Source organism: Chiloscyllium plagiosum, chromosome 9 (genome assembly GCF_004010195.1).
Source record: "Chiloscyllium plagiosum isolate BGI_BamShark_2017 chromosome 9, ASM401019v2, whole genome shotgun sequence".
NCBI lineage: Eukaryota > Metazoa > Chordata > Chondrichthyes > Orectolobiformes > Hemiscylliidae > Chiloscyllium > Chiloscyllium plagiosum.
The window spans coordinates 43,937,451-43,954,825 of record NC_057718.1 but is presented as its reverse complement, the minus strand read 5'-3'; positions in this window follow the sequence as shown (position 1 = coordinate 43,954,825).

Sequence of the window (17,375 nt, the reverse complement as noted above, 5' to 3'; positions counted from 1 at the left end):
ACAAACTAAATTCCAAACCAAGAGTATTTGGTTGGAACCCTGAAGAGGTTATTTGAAAATAAGAATGTCTAAATTCAGTTGGGAGAATGCTCAAAAATGCAACTCCTGTCTAGACTGGTACAGCGGTGATCTTGCTATTTGAATGTCTGGGCAGTAACTTTTAAGAAAGGTTGATTTGAATCTGAAAATCAATTCTGTGTGTAAAATAAACAGGAAATGCTAGAATTATACAACTCATAAGTTAGCATCTGAAAAGCATGCCAGCTTAAAATTTCAGGAAGATCTTTTAATTATTATTCTTTGCATCTTGATTAACAAAAGGATCTAAACCATTCCTCCGTCTTCTTCTAGTTGAGGTTGATTAAATTGCTGTTCACTCTTTTACATTTCTGTTTTACATTTCTGAGATTGTAACAGGTTAAGTACTTTACAAAGGATGCTGCATTAGGCAGAGTTAGGCTGACTGGCAGCAACACAGAAGCAATCATTGAACAGGTAAACTTACAACAAAATCACCATTGTTTTCCAGCCTTAATTAAACAGGACTGGAAAACTGCTGGATATAACAAGGACTGCGACAGCACTCTATGAATCCCTATGGTGTGGAAGCAGGCCATTTCACTCATTGCGTCCACAGTGATTCTTCAAACAGCACCCCTATCCTATAACCTTATATTTCCCTGGGCTAATCCACCTATCCTGCATACTATAGGCAATTTAGCATGGCCAATCCATCCAATCCTCACGTCTTTGGACTGTGGGAGGGAACTGGAGCACCTGGAGAGAATATCAAAACTCCACACACACCCAAGTCACCCAAGGCTGGCGTCGAACCTGGATCTCTGGTGCTCTGAGGTAGCACTGCTAACCTCTGAGCTACCATTATTAAAAGTGTTTTTTAAAGTAATGATCAGAATGGGAATGAGGGTACCAAGAAGAAGGCAAGGAGTGATTGGTAGCAACTCAAAGTAAATGTGGACTTAAGGAAAATGACTTTCCACCTTTAATAAAGGCAACTAATGAATTACTGTATAATTTGGGAATGGGATTTATGGAGTATACATTTGTTTCAGTTCACCTGTATAAAAGTAAATCAGAATGCAAGATATATTGTGAAAGAATGCTCACATTTTGTTGTCACCAGTGTACAAAAATGCACCAGTGATGAAGCTGTTCTTTGCACTGAATTTGCATTGGATGTAGAACTTTCCAGTGTTGATTAGCACATGTGCTTACGTTTCTTTCTGTGGCTGTTATTTCCTGAAACAAATTGCCAGCAGTTATAGTTTGAGGGAGACTGCTCCATATCAGGCATGGCTGACTAGGAAACTCTGTTACTTTGACAACTAACCACAGGTTAATAGCTATGAATGTACCTTCCATAACTAACAAGTCCATGAGCTCCTGGTTCCGAAGCAGGAATGCTATCACAGCATCACAAGGCATTCTGCAAATAACAAAGTTATTACAGTAATTAAGTTATGCAAAGCCATTCTGTTCAACAATTCTTGTTGCTGTGTTTCTCACCTTGCTACAAGTTCGAAATGTGAAATTTTACACCAAACTATATGTTTTCCCACATTCTACTTGAGTTGGAGAAATGCTTGAAGTGGGCTGTTGCTGCAGTAGTAAAGGAATCATTTAGCCATCATCTCGTGGCAGCTAAATCTCAAGAGGGACCAGCTGCAGGCTACACATGCTGTGCAAAATCATGAGTAATCTCATCCTGCATCCTTTTGGCTACATGTGCTGATGTCAGCAGGGGTAGATTGAAGAGTATGCCTGTGCTGCTATTCTGAGAGACAGCACACATATCTGAGCACATTCCATTATTGGGCACTGACTCTACTAACCACTGAGCTTAAAAGGGATCAAGTCACTCGTGACTCTGAAGTGCTGGCAGAGCCAGAATGATTGGCTTTAATGAGTCTTCCCTTACATGGCAAGATGAAGAAAAGGAGATTAGTGAACAACATGAATGTTTCATGGTATATTTAACTGCCAAATAATAAAAGATGCAGAGATGAGAAAATCAGAATCTTATGATGACCCCCTCCCATTATTATCTTCCACAACCTCCATGACTCCAGAACAAGCATTCCCATGCTACGTTTTCACTGAAGTAAGGAAGGCTCAGTGGTTTATTGCCTGTTGCTAATCTTTCAGAGCTGTTATGTGTTATCTTCAAATGCTTTGGACACCTGCAATGTTTCCTGCTGGTCTGGCATTACTATTCAAGATCAGTTTATTGTAATAAGTTTTTGGTGGACGTGGTTCTCCAGGATGAAGTATCAGGTTCTGGCAGCAATTGTTCTGATCAGTATTAAGGATAGCAATAGATAAGCCAGCACTGACTTCATCCAAACTGTTTCATAGTATAAATAGTAGTCATGAACTGCTTATTCTTCGTCAAATAATTTTGTACTATTTCAGAAAACGGCAAGTTCAATTTTTGGGAGTGAGGGCAAGTTAACATTAAAAGAAACATTAATAGAATGAATTCTATTTCATCTGTGATTAGAGTCTAAGAAAAGATCACAAATACAATTTCCACAATGTGGAAACAGGTCATTCAGCCCTACAGGTCCATACCAAATTGTATCCCACCAGACTCACCCCTCTACCCTGTACCCCACATTTAACTGTCAAATAATAAAAGATGCAGAAACAAGAAAATCAGAATCCCATGATGATTCCCCTCCCATTATTAACTTCCACAACCTCCATGACTCCAGAACAAACATTCACAGGCTGCGTTTTCACGGAAGTAAGGAAGGCTCATCTTTGAACACTGGGCAATTTAGCATGGCCAATACACCTAACCTGCACATCTTTGGATTGTGGGGGGAAACTAGAGCACCTGGAGGAAATCCACACAGTCATCTGAGGTGGGAATCAAAACCAGGTCCCTGGTACTGTGAGGCAGCAGTGCTAACCACTGAGCCACCTGAGAAGAAGTACATTAGTATGAAAATAGACAGTGTTTGGGAAATTCAGCACAGCTAGCAGCATCTATGGGCAGAAAAATAGAGTTAACATTACAAGTCCAGTATGACCCTTGGACTTCACAAGATTGACAAAGCACACATATCAACTTGCAGCCTCATAATATTGGTTTATAATGAATTCTGACTGCAGAAGGAAAGACAAAGTTCATAAGGATATTTGTCAAGTGTTTGGGACTTCAATTGTGTTCATGAGCAATTGTTTGTTGAAGGTCTCACCTATTCCAGAGGTGTATAATAACATCACTAAACAGGTTGATCAGGAAAAATAGGTTAAATAAAAACAATATATGGTAGGACAGATTACAACATCAAACAGCGTGCAATGCTGATTTGAGAGCAGCCCTGATATTTCTAAACTGTACATTCCAACAACACTCATTTTACTCTGAAAAAACGATTAAAAAGAATGAAGGATTTCCACCTTCTCCTCCACCACCACCACCACAATAATTTGTCACTTTAGTTGTGTCCCTGAATAGTGTGACTTTAAGTGAAATGAGGTGAAGTGAATCAGATTTGTTTATATCAATCAATGTATAACTGGAGTTAGGTGGTTCTTTTTAGGGTCATCTGCAGGTTCTGTGAATGGGCTGGCTACTGTCTGAAGGGAGTCATTGATCAAATTATCATAATAGTGAATTGACTTACTTCTGATCATTTAATTTGTGTTGCGTTGCCTTTCACAAGTGCATTCAGTTTCTCTGCATAACAGCAGGATGTTGTTAGGAGTTTTCTTCAGAAGGACCTGCAACCTCAGAAGTACACAAATTGGCTTTATTGACATCGCTGAAGTACCTATCTTAGCTTCCAATGTTGCCTGATAGATATAAATTAAGTATTGTTAAACAAAACGCATTTTGTCAAAGCTTTACATCTTGCGCTTATCAGGACAATTCACAAGAAAAATAACATAAAAGGAAAAGAAATATATACTGCATGAGAAAAGAGTGCTCATTGGTTGGCAAGTGGACTCTGATTGGAAAATGTATAACTATTGAGAATGCAGCAATTGATGATGACTGACAGTTAACTGCAAAACTTAGTTTAAATTTTAAACCAGGCAGTTTGACTCCAATTGATCAAGGTTTAACCCTTGGAATATCCATGTAATTCAGTTTTCCCTTTAGTGCAAGGCAAAACAACTTCAATTAAGTATGTATTTCTTTTCAAGAAAGTGTTGAAATTTTAACAGTCTCAGTTGGTAATGTTTCTAATGGAATGCCCATGTGAATAAGACTGAGTATCATGTATTTAAAAAAATGACTAAAAGGTTGGAACAATCATCACAACCATGACATACATGAAATAATAACAAATAATAACATACATTATAATGAGCAATGTTGACTGAATCAATACTTAGTGAGGAATTATTGTACTAAGTAGCATTGAGAACTATTTACAACTTAGGTGTTAGAGTGTATTGAAGCTTTAACTGAAAACAAAGACTGAATACCTAAAGGGAATTGTATGACTAGTGCTGTAGTGCATTTCTGTTCATCTAAAAGATCGTGCTGAAACAGTTACTTCCAGATAAATCTGGTAAGGCACTTTCTAGGATTTGCACATGAATGGGAGAATTAAGAGGGACATATAGAGCAGGACATGCTTCTGGAAGAAGAATAATGATGAGGCAGAGAAAGATTCTCAGAAGGAGGTGACATTTGCCTAAGGATTTCAGGAAACAATTCTCTTAACTCAACTTTGACAAAAGCTGCTAATCTAAAAAATGTTTCTACTTCATAGAAGTGGTTGTGGCTGAAATCTTCTACCTACTGCTGCTACAAATGCAAAATCAAAGCAGGTCAAGAAACACATTGACTGTGAACATCAAGGTGACCATATATCTTAACTTTTATAGCTCAATATATGCTGCTGTTAGAGATGTAACAAATATCTCAAACTGTGCTTTGCCCTTGAGACCACTCATTGAGGTTCCTTATAAATATGGAAGCAATTTAATATAATTACCATTGGCAGAGATAAGCAAGCAATGTGAACAAAAGAGTTTTCATAGGCTTGAGCTCTTCCACAGTTAGGCCAACGCTGAACCCAGGTGATCTCTATGAGTTAATAGGAATTCAATTCCCTCAATATGCAACTGGTGAGCAACACTGGTACCACAATATGCAGATAAATGCCTATTATCCTGGTAGCAGTCTTTACAATTAACAGTTTGACAAACAGCCAAAATGTGGCAAGTATTACCTATTCTTGACTCAGGGCAAAAACAGCCACACATGCATAGAACAGAACTGTAATTACTGGCCAATGTTACCACAAACTAACATTATAGACCACACTAGTGACATCCTCAGGCATTAGTTTCTTTGCTGCCTAGACTGCTCTGAAGAAGCCCTGCAGTTTTTAGCTGAATAGGTATCAAGATCAATTGTAGCATGCTGCATAACTGTGCCATTATGAGAGATGATTTGGAGATGCCAGTGTTGGACTGGGGTGTACAAAGTTAAAAGTCACACAACACCAGGTTATAGTCCAACAGGTTTAGTTGGAGGCACACTAGCATTCGGAGCGACGCTCCTTCATCAGATGTTGGACTATAACCTGGTGTTGTGTGATTTTTAACATTATGAGAGAACACTTCTCATTATTGTGTATTGGGTAAGAAGCTGAGAACCAGAGCATGAGGGAAATGAGGATAAAGAGGATGAAGAAGGATAAAAGGGGGAACTACGGTAGATAGTGGAGAAGCATAAAGAGGGAGACTATAACATAAACAGCCCCTTTCTGCCAAGTTTTACATAGCTCCTATTCACCAACAGTGCCTCTCTTCTCCTCATTCTTCCATCACTGGCCATTACATATCATACAATGATCAGTTTCATAAATTCAAATCATTACATAAAGTAAACAAAAGAAATCCCCTTTGTGTATTTTCAGTGCCAGCCACCTTTCTGCTTTTACCGCTCCTGGTATTCACAGAAGGTGGATCCTGAGTAATGAGGATACCAGCTGCTGGCAAATGGGTATCAGTAGTTTGAGTAAGTGGAGAAAAGGAGAAAGTGAGGACAGCAGATGCTGGAGATCAGAGTCGAAAAGTGTGGTGCTGGAAAAGCACAGCTGGCCAGGCAGCATCCCAGGACAAGGAGAATCAACATTTCAGACATAAGCCCTTCATCAAGAATGGAGCAAAATCTGGCAGATGGAATAGAATGAGGGAAATGTGAAGTTGATCAGATTGGTAGGAAGAATAAAAAGACAGAATATTAAATAAACAACAATATGGAATTCCGAGTTGCAAAGGCATTACAATGTTCCAGTGCATGCCTTACAAAAAGATACTATATTGGTATAGCATGTAATCAGGAAGGCTAAAGGGATGTTATCCTTTATTATGAAAGGAGTTAATTATCAAATTAAAGATATAATACTTCTATTTGCAGGGCATGGGTGAGACCACATGTTGAATGTTATTTTGTTCTTGTGAGTTAAGGGATACAATGGAGGGAATTATAGACTGGTTAGCCTGATATCAGTAGTACAGAAAATGTTACAGTCCATTATAAAAGATTGAATTGCACTCCAGCAGAATCTACAGGCAATTGCCCTGACATATCCCCTAGTCAGCCAATACCATCAAGCCAGGGGATCAACCCTGGTTTAAGGGAGAGTGCAGGATGCATATCAGGATCAACACCATGCATCCCGAAAAATAAGATATCAACCTGGTGGAAGCCACTAATCAGGTCTACTTGCATGCCAAGCAGCATAAAAAGCAAGTGATAGGCGGAGCTAAGCAACCCCAAATGGATCAGAGCTAAGATCTGCAGCCCTGGCACATCCAATCATGAATGGTGATGGACAATTAAACAACTCACTGGAGGAGGAGGAGGAGGTTCCACAAGTATCTCCACCCTCAATGATGGAAGAGTCCAATATATCTGTGCAAAAGATATGGCTGAAGCATTCACAGCGCTCCTCAGTCAGAAGTACTGGAGGATTGATCCATCACAGCCTCCTCCAGTGTCCACAGCATCATAGATGCCAGCCTTCAGTAAATTTGATTCACTCCACATGATATCAAGAAATGGTTGGACACACTAGGTAGTGGAAAGGCTACAGGCCCTGACAACACACCTGCAAAAGTAGGGAAGATTGCTGCTCCAGAACAGGCCAATCTTCTAGCCAAACTCTTTAGTACACTTGTAACACTGGCATCTACCGAAAATGAGGAAAATTGCCCAAGTATGAAGAAAAAACAGGATAAATCTAACCTGGCCAATTACCACCCCATCAGTCTTCTCTCAAACATCAGTAACAGTGCTATTGAGTATCACCTGCTCAGTGACACCCAGTTTGGGTTCAACCAGGGCCACTCAGCTCCTGACCACATCACAGCCTCGTTCAAACATGGACAAAAGAGATGAATTCCAGAGGTGAGGTGAAAATGACATCCCTTGACATCAAGACCACATTCAACCAAGTGTGGATTCAATGAGCCCTAGAAAAAGTGAAACTGATGGTATGTGGAGGCAAAATCTATGTTGGCTGGAGTCTAACTGGCACAAAGGAAAATGGTTGTTAGAGATCAATCATCTCAGTTCCAGAATATATCTGTAGGAATTCCTTAGGTAGTTTTTTATGCCCAACCTGCTTTATCAACAACCTTCTGTCCATCATAAGGTCAGAAGTGGGAAAGACTGCACAATGTTCAGCATCATTCATGACACCTCAGATACTGAAGCAGTCCGTGTTCAAATGTAACAAGTTCTGGACAATATCCGGGCTTGTGCTGACAAGTGGTAAGTAATGTTCATGCCACACAAATGCCAGGCAATGACCAACACCAATATGAGAGGATTTAACTACTGTCCCTTGATATTCAGTGGTGTTAGCATCACCGAGTACCCCCACTATCAATATTCTTGGGATTCCCATTGACCTGAAACTCAGCTGCACTCACCACATAAATACAATGGCTCCAAGAGCAGGTCAGAAGCCAGGAATACTGTAAAGAATAACTCATCACCTGAATATCCAAAGTACATCCAACACCTACAGGACACAAGTGTGATGGAATACTATTTATTTGTCTGATTGGTGTAGCTCCATCAACATTCAAGAAGCTTGACACCATCCAGGGCAAAGTAGCCCAAACATCTACTCCCCCCACCACCAATGGTCAGTCACATCAGTGTGTACTATCTACAAGATGCATTGCAGAAGCTCACTAAAGATCCTTAGCACCTTCCAAACTCACAACCACTTCCATTTAGAAGGACAAGGCAGCAAATACTTGGGAACACTACCGCCTGCAGGTTCCCCTGCAAGCCACTCACCATTCTGACTTGGAAATATATTACCATTCCTTCGCTGTCGCTGGGTTGAAATCCTGGAATTCTCTTCCTAAGGTCATTATGGATCAATCCACAGCACATGGACTGTGGTGGTTCATGAAGGCAGCACAATACCACCTTTTCAAGGACAGCTGGAACAGGCAATAAATGCTTGCCAGCCAGTGACACCTACATCCCACAAATGAATTAAAAGTATATAAACATCACATATTACCTAGTTCCATTTGATGTCAGACATCCCTGCAAGATCTGACTAGATGATAACATTCAGTTTTTGTTCATTATTGAAATGTATTAATATAAATGATAGATAAAAACAAACTAATAAATACATTACAACATATGGTACAGAATGGCAACATATATTCCTACTTCTTTTAGATCACTTTAAAGTTTCAAATGACTTTTTTCCAGTTTTTTAACAGTTTCTTAGAGCTTGTTCCTTTCTTCATAAAATAATCAGATAACTAACTGTGTTTATCCACCCATTTCAATTTTGAAATTTCTCCGTTATCCAACATCTGTCTAAAAACTGTAAAATGAGTCTTCAGTTGTACTGCACTCAAGCGTTATGCCAAACACGTGTCATTTCACAATGATGTATCATGTAGCACTCAATGGATATTGTTACCAAATTCCTTTTTAGAATTTCTTCCAGTATTTTTGCTAGGAAAAATCTTATGTCTAATGTATCAACAGGAGAATAACTTTCCGCCCCTGAGATATTTCTTATTACTCTTCTGATGTTTTTAACTTCTCAAGCTAACGGGGCAGCATTTCTGTTCTTCCCCAAAAGAAAAATCGTAAATCTTCCTGGACATGCGAGCACATCACAGGGATTTGCACAGGAAACAATAAGTTTCACGTTCCTGGCATGTCCCTGTGAAGGAAATTTCAAAGCACAATACTGTATTTTTTTCAATGTTTTGTTTACCTGAATATTGCCTTCCATCTTGGGACCTTTTGAGTCTGACTCAATTGTAAGACCTCAAAACTTACATTTGACCTTGTTTGTGTGCCCTGTCAATTCTGTTGTTCAATCAGAATTTACAGTTCCTCAATTTAGTTTTGGAATCCACTGCAACTTTTTATGAGGCCTTACTTTTATTAATTGTAATACGGTTAACATTTTCTAAATAAATTTGCTGATGCAGCACAATACTCAATTCATTCTGCTTGATTCCCAAACCAATTTATTTAAAGTCCATGAAACCTGACTTTCAATTCTGATATTTTCTTTTAGCCTATTTATGATATTTTTTGAAGTCCACTGTTCCCACCCCACAAAAAACAATTCGTGAACATGCATTGAAAAGATAACTTTTGCAAGGCAAAGTAACATTTCCCTTTTGAATTGATCTCCCTGCAGATATGTAATTCTAGTATCAATTGATCCACATCCAAGTTTTGTTGATAACAAAGCCAAGTAAACTTTCAAAATTGATTTTCCTGCCTTAAGTAAATCTACTCTTCTATCTTGTTCCCTCAGTTTTTCTCCAAAACCATACACCATTAGTCTTGCTTTAACTTTATAAATCTTGTTAGGGGAAACCTTTTACCGCTTACGTCCATTTGTATAATTAGCATGGCGGTCCCCTATTTTGCAACAATGTACACCCCAAATTCTCCAGCTTTGTAATTCCTGTTGTTCAACAGCTTTTATTAAACTTGTCATCTAACTTGGTCAAAGCCGCTAAGATTTTCTTAGCCTTTGCCCCAGTGATATTCCTTGTCTGATCTATATTTCTTGACTTTGTTAAACTATGCCATTTATCTCACCTTATACTTTTATCAGGAGTATTACTCTTTGATCTTCCTCTCTTCTTTGTAGGATCCTTTTCAATGGTGTGTGATCTCCTTGTTCACTCATAGAGCCATTTTTGATCCTACACTGGATTTTCTTCACTTCCACTTTTATAATTCATGTTCCCAATCCATGGCCTTAACCTTATACCCCTCATCCTGTACATTCAACCAGTTGTTACATTTTCCAGTGGCCTTATCTGTTCAACTTATAATAGCTGCATTTCTCCATTGAGTAAACCCTTTGTTTGTCATTTGGGACTAATGGCTTCATTTTGACCATGAGAACGGATCAGTCCTTTGTCCAACAAATTGTCAATTGTAACATTCTGAACCAATCTGATAGTTGTGCAACATACAGTCATGAGAGATACCTAGTGCTTTTTTTACTTTATATAACTCCTTTGGAATGTGCAAATTTGTAATCCAAATCCATAAACCTTGAAGACGTACCTGAATGGTTTGTACAATTATCATTTTTCTGTGTTTGGCAATTTTTTTTCCCCAGGCCTGTTCTCTCTTTGTGCACCTCTATTTTGTAATAAACTATGTCTCCCTGTTTGAAATGCATTTCCCAGTACCTTACATTATACCTCAGGTCGAGCCAAATACTTTCTTGAGCATTAAGCTTTGTTCCTTCATGCAGTGTACTTAAATACTCCAAAAATGGAGAGCTAGCTATAGTCTCTGCCAAGATAGGGATTGATCACTGATTACCAATGAAACTTTAGGATTTCTACCACAGGTTAACAGATATGGACTACATCCTCTCAACACCTGTAGTGAATTCTTGCCCATACTACTGCAAATGATAACTTACAGTTGGCTAATCTTCCAAAATCTTCTGAAACATTTTGTCTATTTCTGTACAGGTCCTTCATTTCACATACCTTGTTGCTAAAAGTGCTTTCTGCTGCTGTATTCATAACTATGATTGTTTTAAAAAATTCTCAAGGTCAGGTTCGTAGGAGAGTAGTCTGACACAGAACAAACGACCAAGAGGCGAGTCTGCTAGAATATGAGCATTTTATTCCCCGCAGCGTCGCCACAACCAGGTCTCATACTTACAACGGGTCTTACATGTTACCGGAACTGGGAGCCGTCAGTTCTCGTAGAGCGGTTGCCAACAACCCACGCTCGGCGGTTAAAACGTAACCCCGGAGCAGACTCACCGAACTAGACACTTTTCCAGCTGATATACTCTTTTCCAGATATAAACATTCATGTGAACAGCAGAGCAAGGCTAAAAAACACATTCCATTCTGGTTACATACAGATAAGAAGATTCACACGGGGAGGTGTGTAATAAGATTCACACGGGACTAAGCAACACCTCCATTCCGGTTAGATTCACACATGTATTGGGACATAATTTTTAACCGTTCCACCACATTCCACTGCTTGGAATTTTACACCACAACAACGCAACTCTCTGAATTGTGAGCATACCTTCTGTTCAGTCTTCCTATCTATAATGTGAACACTCTGTTCACTATATTACTTTTGATAATGTGAACACTGTTTGCGTTCACAAAGTTAATATCTGTTATCTGAACACAGTCCCTGTTCACAATGCTACTCTCTCTAATCTGGACATAGTCTCTAATCACAATATTACTCTCTGTAACCTGAACATTGTCCCAATCACAATGTTACTGTTTGTAACCAAAACTGTACCTGTTTACAATCTTACCCTTGGTAATGTACCCTTGGTATGCTATTTTGTGTAATGTGGATATTGTCCTCAGTTACATTACTCCCTGAACACAGTTCCTGTTCACAATTTAATCCTTAATAACGAGCACTATCCTCATTTACAATGTAACTCTTTGTACCCTGAACACAGTCCCTGTTCATAACGTTACTCTCTCGTTGGCAGTGGCAGCAGCACAATGTAGCAAAGTGAACCATGGCAGAAGCTTCTGTTTAAATACCTGAGGAGTGGGGTCAGTCAGAATGGTGGGGACAGGAGTGGAACTGAATGTAGAGGCAGAGCTCTAGAGATGACATCACGACTCAGAAAGAGTTTTGGCTGGTCAAGAACCAAGTCTTGAGTCATAGAGATGGAAAGCATAGAAACAAATCTTTCATTCCAACTCATCCATGCCGACCAGGTATCTTAAATTAATCCAGTTCCATAGGCCAGCATTTGGCCCATATCCTTCTAAACCCTTCCTATTCATACATGTTACCGGAACTGGGAGCCGTCAGTTCTCGTAGAGCGGTTGCCAACAACCCACGCTCGGCGGTTAAACGTAACCCCGGAGCAGACTCACCGAACTGGAGACTTTTCCAGCTGATATACTCTTTTCCAGATATAAACATTCATGTGAACAGCAGAGCAAGGCTAAAAAACACATTCCATTCTGGTTACATACAGATAAGAAGATTCACACGGGGAGGTGTGTAATAAGATTCACACGGGACTAAGCAACACCTCCATTCCGGTTAGATTCACACATGTATTGGGACATAATTTTTAACCATTTCACCACAATGATGTTCAAATTTACACACATATCTGTAACTTTATCACCAACAAACTTCCCCCATTGTTAGTGACACATTCTACTTTTCTATTAGTTTGGCCGTAACTATTTTGTTTAACTTGATTTACTTTTGAAAGACTAAATCTGGTTGCTAAATCAATAAAACATAAAGCGAAAATGTTTATTTTCTTTATCACAATCCATTAAATGCAGAGCTACTAACTTTTTGAAATCCCTCACCAAGGGTAGGATTCTGTAGGCTCTGATGATGTTCTTCAGTATTTCTTACAAATCTCATATTTATCACTTCTTCTTTGATAAACTTTTCATTTTCCTCATCACTTTTTTCTGCACCCTTTACTCATTTATAAGAATCTTTTGGAGATGGATGCCTAGATAGCTTTAGAACAATTACATTTTATGCTCCAAATTTCTTCCCCCGTGTCAAAAATACTTCTTTGATTTCTTTTGTGGAGAGATCATATTCCACTAAAGGTATACAATAGGGTCCATTGTGTAAATGGATATTTTACAGCTTTTTCAAATACAATAGGTTTGTTTTCTTTTACATATCTTGTTTCACTTGATGGCTTACTTACTAACATGATATTTCATTGGATACCTATAGATGTGATCCACTGTTTAATACTGCACAATTGAAAATTCTTCCACCAACACATTAATCACCTTCCTGTGACCAATATAGTGCCCTCTCTTTGATCTGTACTTCCATGTTCTTCCTCCGAATTTGTTGTCTCGTGGTTAATTTTGAATACTCTAGTATACCATTTGGGACAGTTCCCACATAATTTTCAATCACACCAAACATTTCAAATGATCGCAGCCTGGGTGTTTCTGGGGTTCAGTCTTATATTGTGAGTCACAAATTTTCTTTACTTCTCAAAATTGTCATAAGCATTTCTAATGTCATGTACAATCTCTAACCAGATGGTCTCATCAGCCCATTACAAAGTGTTCTCCATTTTATATCGAATGACTAATTGACCTATTTGCACCAAGAATCTTGTTAGTTAAGGCATGCTTCCCAAAGAGGTTCTTTGGTACTTCTAGTAGTTTATCTAGCAGTGTACGTCCATTACAAAATTAACTTTAGACAAAACTAGAAGGCTGTCTAAACTCAATACTTTGACACAGTTCAATACGTTAGACGCCAACACAGATTGGGGAATTTCCAACTAAAACTTTTGCAGGATTGCATACAACCTACTGAAGTCTATTATGTATTCTTTTTTGACACCATCTTCAGGCTTTCTAAATTTCTCATAACCTGATCACACTTATAAGTATTTATTAGTCATTGTTTGATAAATTTTATCCATGAAAGTTAATAATTTGTCCAAACATTTTCAGTGTCCAGATCATCAGGTCACAATTCTGAAATTAAACTTGGTAAGTATCCTGCTTTAGTGTGGTAGTAAAACTTTCACGGTCATTCCTGATTTCTTCTACATATTCTTCCACATGTCATAAGGTTCACAGTCCCAAAACATGAGTCAGTTAGCATACCCTGACACTTCATACTTAGATTCATGCATTTTTTGATGTTTTCTCCAAACCACTCTTTGTTTAGAATAAAGCCTTGCTTTCAATCTTTGGTTTTTAAATAGTTAACTACTCTCTAACTTTTCTAGTTAGAGGTTTATTCCAGCTCACACATCTCAAAACCTCAGCAGCACTGATACTTGTTCGTCAAATATACATCTACGTAAGCTCTCAGCCAATTCTTCCTTTATTAACATATTCCCTAGTTCCATTTGATCAGGCATTCCTGCCAGACCCTACTAAATGTTAAAATCTTCAATTTATGCATTTGTAAGTTTTACAATTCCTATCTCTGTATAACTAACTTTGCTATTACCCATCTCTTATGTATTTTCACATAATAAGATAAAGGTATCTTCAAAAAGAAAGGGGGATATTGTATTGTCACCTTTGGAGTAATGTGTAAAGACCATTAGTATGAAATCCAGTGTACAGTGGCCATTTTTAACTTAAAATTACAAAATGTATTTTTTAAAAAGGGCTGTTAGTGCCAACCATGGCTGTGAATGCAAATAAAGTGGTTGGCTGGGTGGAGAGCGAAAGAGAGAAAATGAATGATGGAATATAACACTTGAAAGGGTCAAAGAAAATTCAAACAGACTGGACTATGATCTGTTGTGACTACAAAGATAATAAGAGATGAATGATCCCTGCTCAACAGCAGTCTACCCCTCCTGCAGATTATGTCAAAAACTGTTTTTCCCTTTGAAGAATATAACAGGACAAGGGGTAAAAAGTTAATTTGAACTCTACTAGACTGTACAAATAGGACTGAGCACTTGAATGTATGCACCAGCCTGGCTTTGACCAATAGCATGCTGTGAAGGTGGCCATAGGTGAAGAACTATTCCTATTCAACCTTGTGTTGCAGATAAAGCAAGACTCTTTCTCACTTTGAGTTCTGCATTAGTTACATTAGTTTAGCGACAAATAAATCCACCAGAGATCTTCAACTAAATGGAACTTAAATACCTTATTCATATTACAGTTAGAAAAGTGCAGCAGGTCAGGCAGCATCCAAGGAGCAGGAAAATCGACATGAGCCCTTCTTCAGGAATGAGGAAAGTGTATCCAGCAAGCTAAGATAAAAGGTAGGGAGGAGGGACTTGGGGGAGGGGCATTGGAAATGCAATAGGTGGAAGGAGGTTAAGGTGAGGGTGATAGGCTGGAGTAGGGGTGGGGGCGGAGAGGTCAGGAAGAAGATTGCAGGTTAGGAAGGTGGTAGCTGAGTTCGAGGGTTGGGACTGAGACAAGGTGGGGCGGAGGGGAAATGAGGAAACTGGAGAAATCTGAGTTCATCCCTTGTGGTTGGAGGGTTCCTAGGCGGAAGATGAGGCGCTCTTCCTCCAGCCGTCGTGTTGCTATGGTCTGGTGATGGAGGAGTCCAAGGACCTGCGTGTCCTTGGTGGAATGGGAGGGGGAGTTGAAGTGTTGAGCCACGGGGTGGTTGGGTTGGTTGGTCCGGGTGTCCCAGAGGTGTTCTCTGAAACGTTCCGCAAGTAGGTGGCCTATCTCCCCAATATAGAGGAGGCCACATCGGGTGCAGCGGATGCAGTAAATGATGTGTGTAGAGGTGCAGGTGAATTTGTGCCTGACCTGCTGCGCTTTTCCAGCAACACATTTTCAGCTCTGATCTCCAGCATCTGCAGTCCTCACTTTCTCCTCATATTACAGTTAGATAACACAAGAATATTATTACACTCAAGACTTAGAAATGCTTATCAAAAAACTCCCACCACTACTTGCAGCCTAAATGTATTCCCCTCAAGAGGGCCAGGCAGATATTTGTGGGGAATTCTGATTTAACGGAATTCAATGATAATCCCACAGATGGGAGCTTTACACCATTTGCAGTTTAAAAAGAATCAGAACCTCAACCAATTTGCAAAACTAAGGATTATAAAACAGACTGATCAATAAGTAATATCAATCTTACATATTGTACTGTACCAGCCACAACATTTGACTATCCTCTCTCTACAAACAATTCAGAAACTGATCTGAATATTTTTAAAAATCCTTCTGGACTCACCTGTTACTTCTCAACTGTGTACGTGTGTTATGTTAGCGTTTTGTCTTGTGTGTAGTAATTGATAACTCATTCTTTTTGCTAATTCAATAAATCCTGGTGAAAATGGCTCCTTTTAAAACTTAAGTGCAGTTGGGTAAGGGAGAATGGTATACTAAAGGGAAAGGACCTTTCTAAAATTAATTGTGTTGCAGCCATCTGAGGGAATGGGTAAATAAGGAAGGGGATCCAGATCATGCTCCCCTTTGAGAGCTTAACCGCTTTTCCTTTCAAGCCATTAAGATTAGGAGAACCTGAAATCTGGTTATATATCCCTTTAGGAGTGCACCATGCAAATTAGCCAAGTACCCAGATGTTAACGGATGACCACAAGCAACTGGATCTTTGCACAACAGTACACAAGATATAACTTATGTCTGAAGATGATCCTGTGTTGTATATATCAGGGTTAGATGAGTTTTGGACATACAGAAGATCCAAAGATCATGAAGCATAATTTCTTTATCCATTGGCATCAGGTCATTATCAACCGGAAATAGAATTAATGATAAACAAAGAATTATTTACAATATGTCTGTGGACTACTGCAGGCTGAGGGATCGTTTGTTTATCTGTTCCCCTTTTCCCTCAAACCTCCTTTCACCAAACACACCGTTTCTTTCCAGGAGAATTCCATTTGACTGCTCCTGCGGGTCTCCCTCATCATTGCCACCTGTTGGCTGAGGTCCTGGTGAGCTGCTCATCCCTTGCTCTCTACCCCCTAACACCATCACCACCTGTTCATTGAGGTTTTGTAAAATTAGTTTAGTGACAAATAAACCCACCAGAGATCGTCAACGAAATGGAACTTAAATACTTTATTCATACTATAGTTAGATTACACAAGAATATTATTACACTCAAGACTTAGAAATGCTTATCAGAAAACTCCCACCACTACTTGCAGCCTAAATGTATTCCCCTCAAGAGGGGCAGGCAGATGTTTGTGGGGAATTCTGATTTAATGGAATTCAATGATAATCCCACAGATTGGAGCTTTATACCATTGGCTCCTTAGCCAAGCACATAAATCAAACATGAGTCTACGTTTCTTCTCATACTAAGCAGGATTATAAATGCAACTAAACAATCATCAGGAAGGTAAAAATAACCTCTCTTATGATGG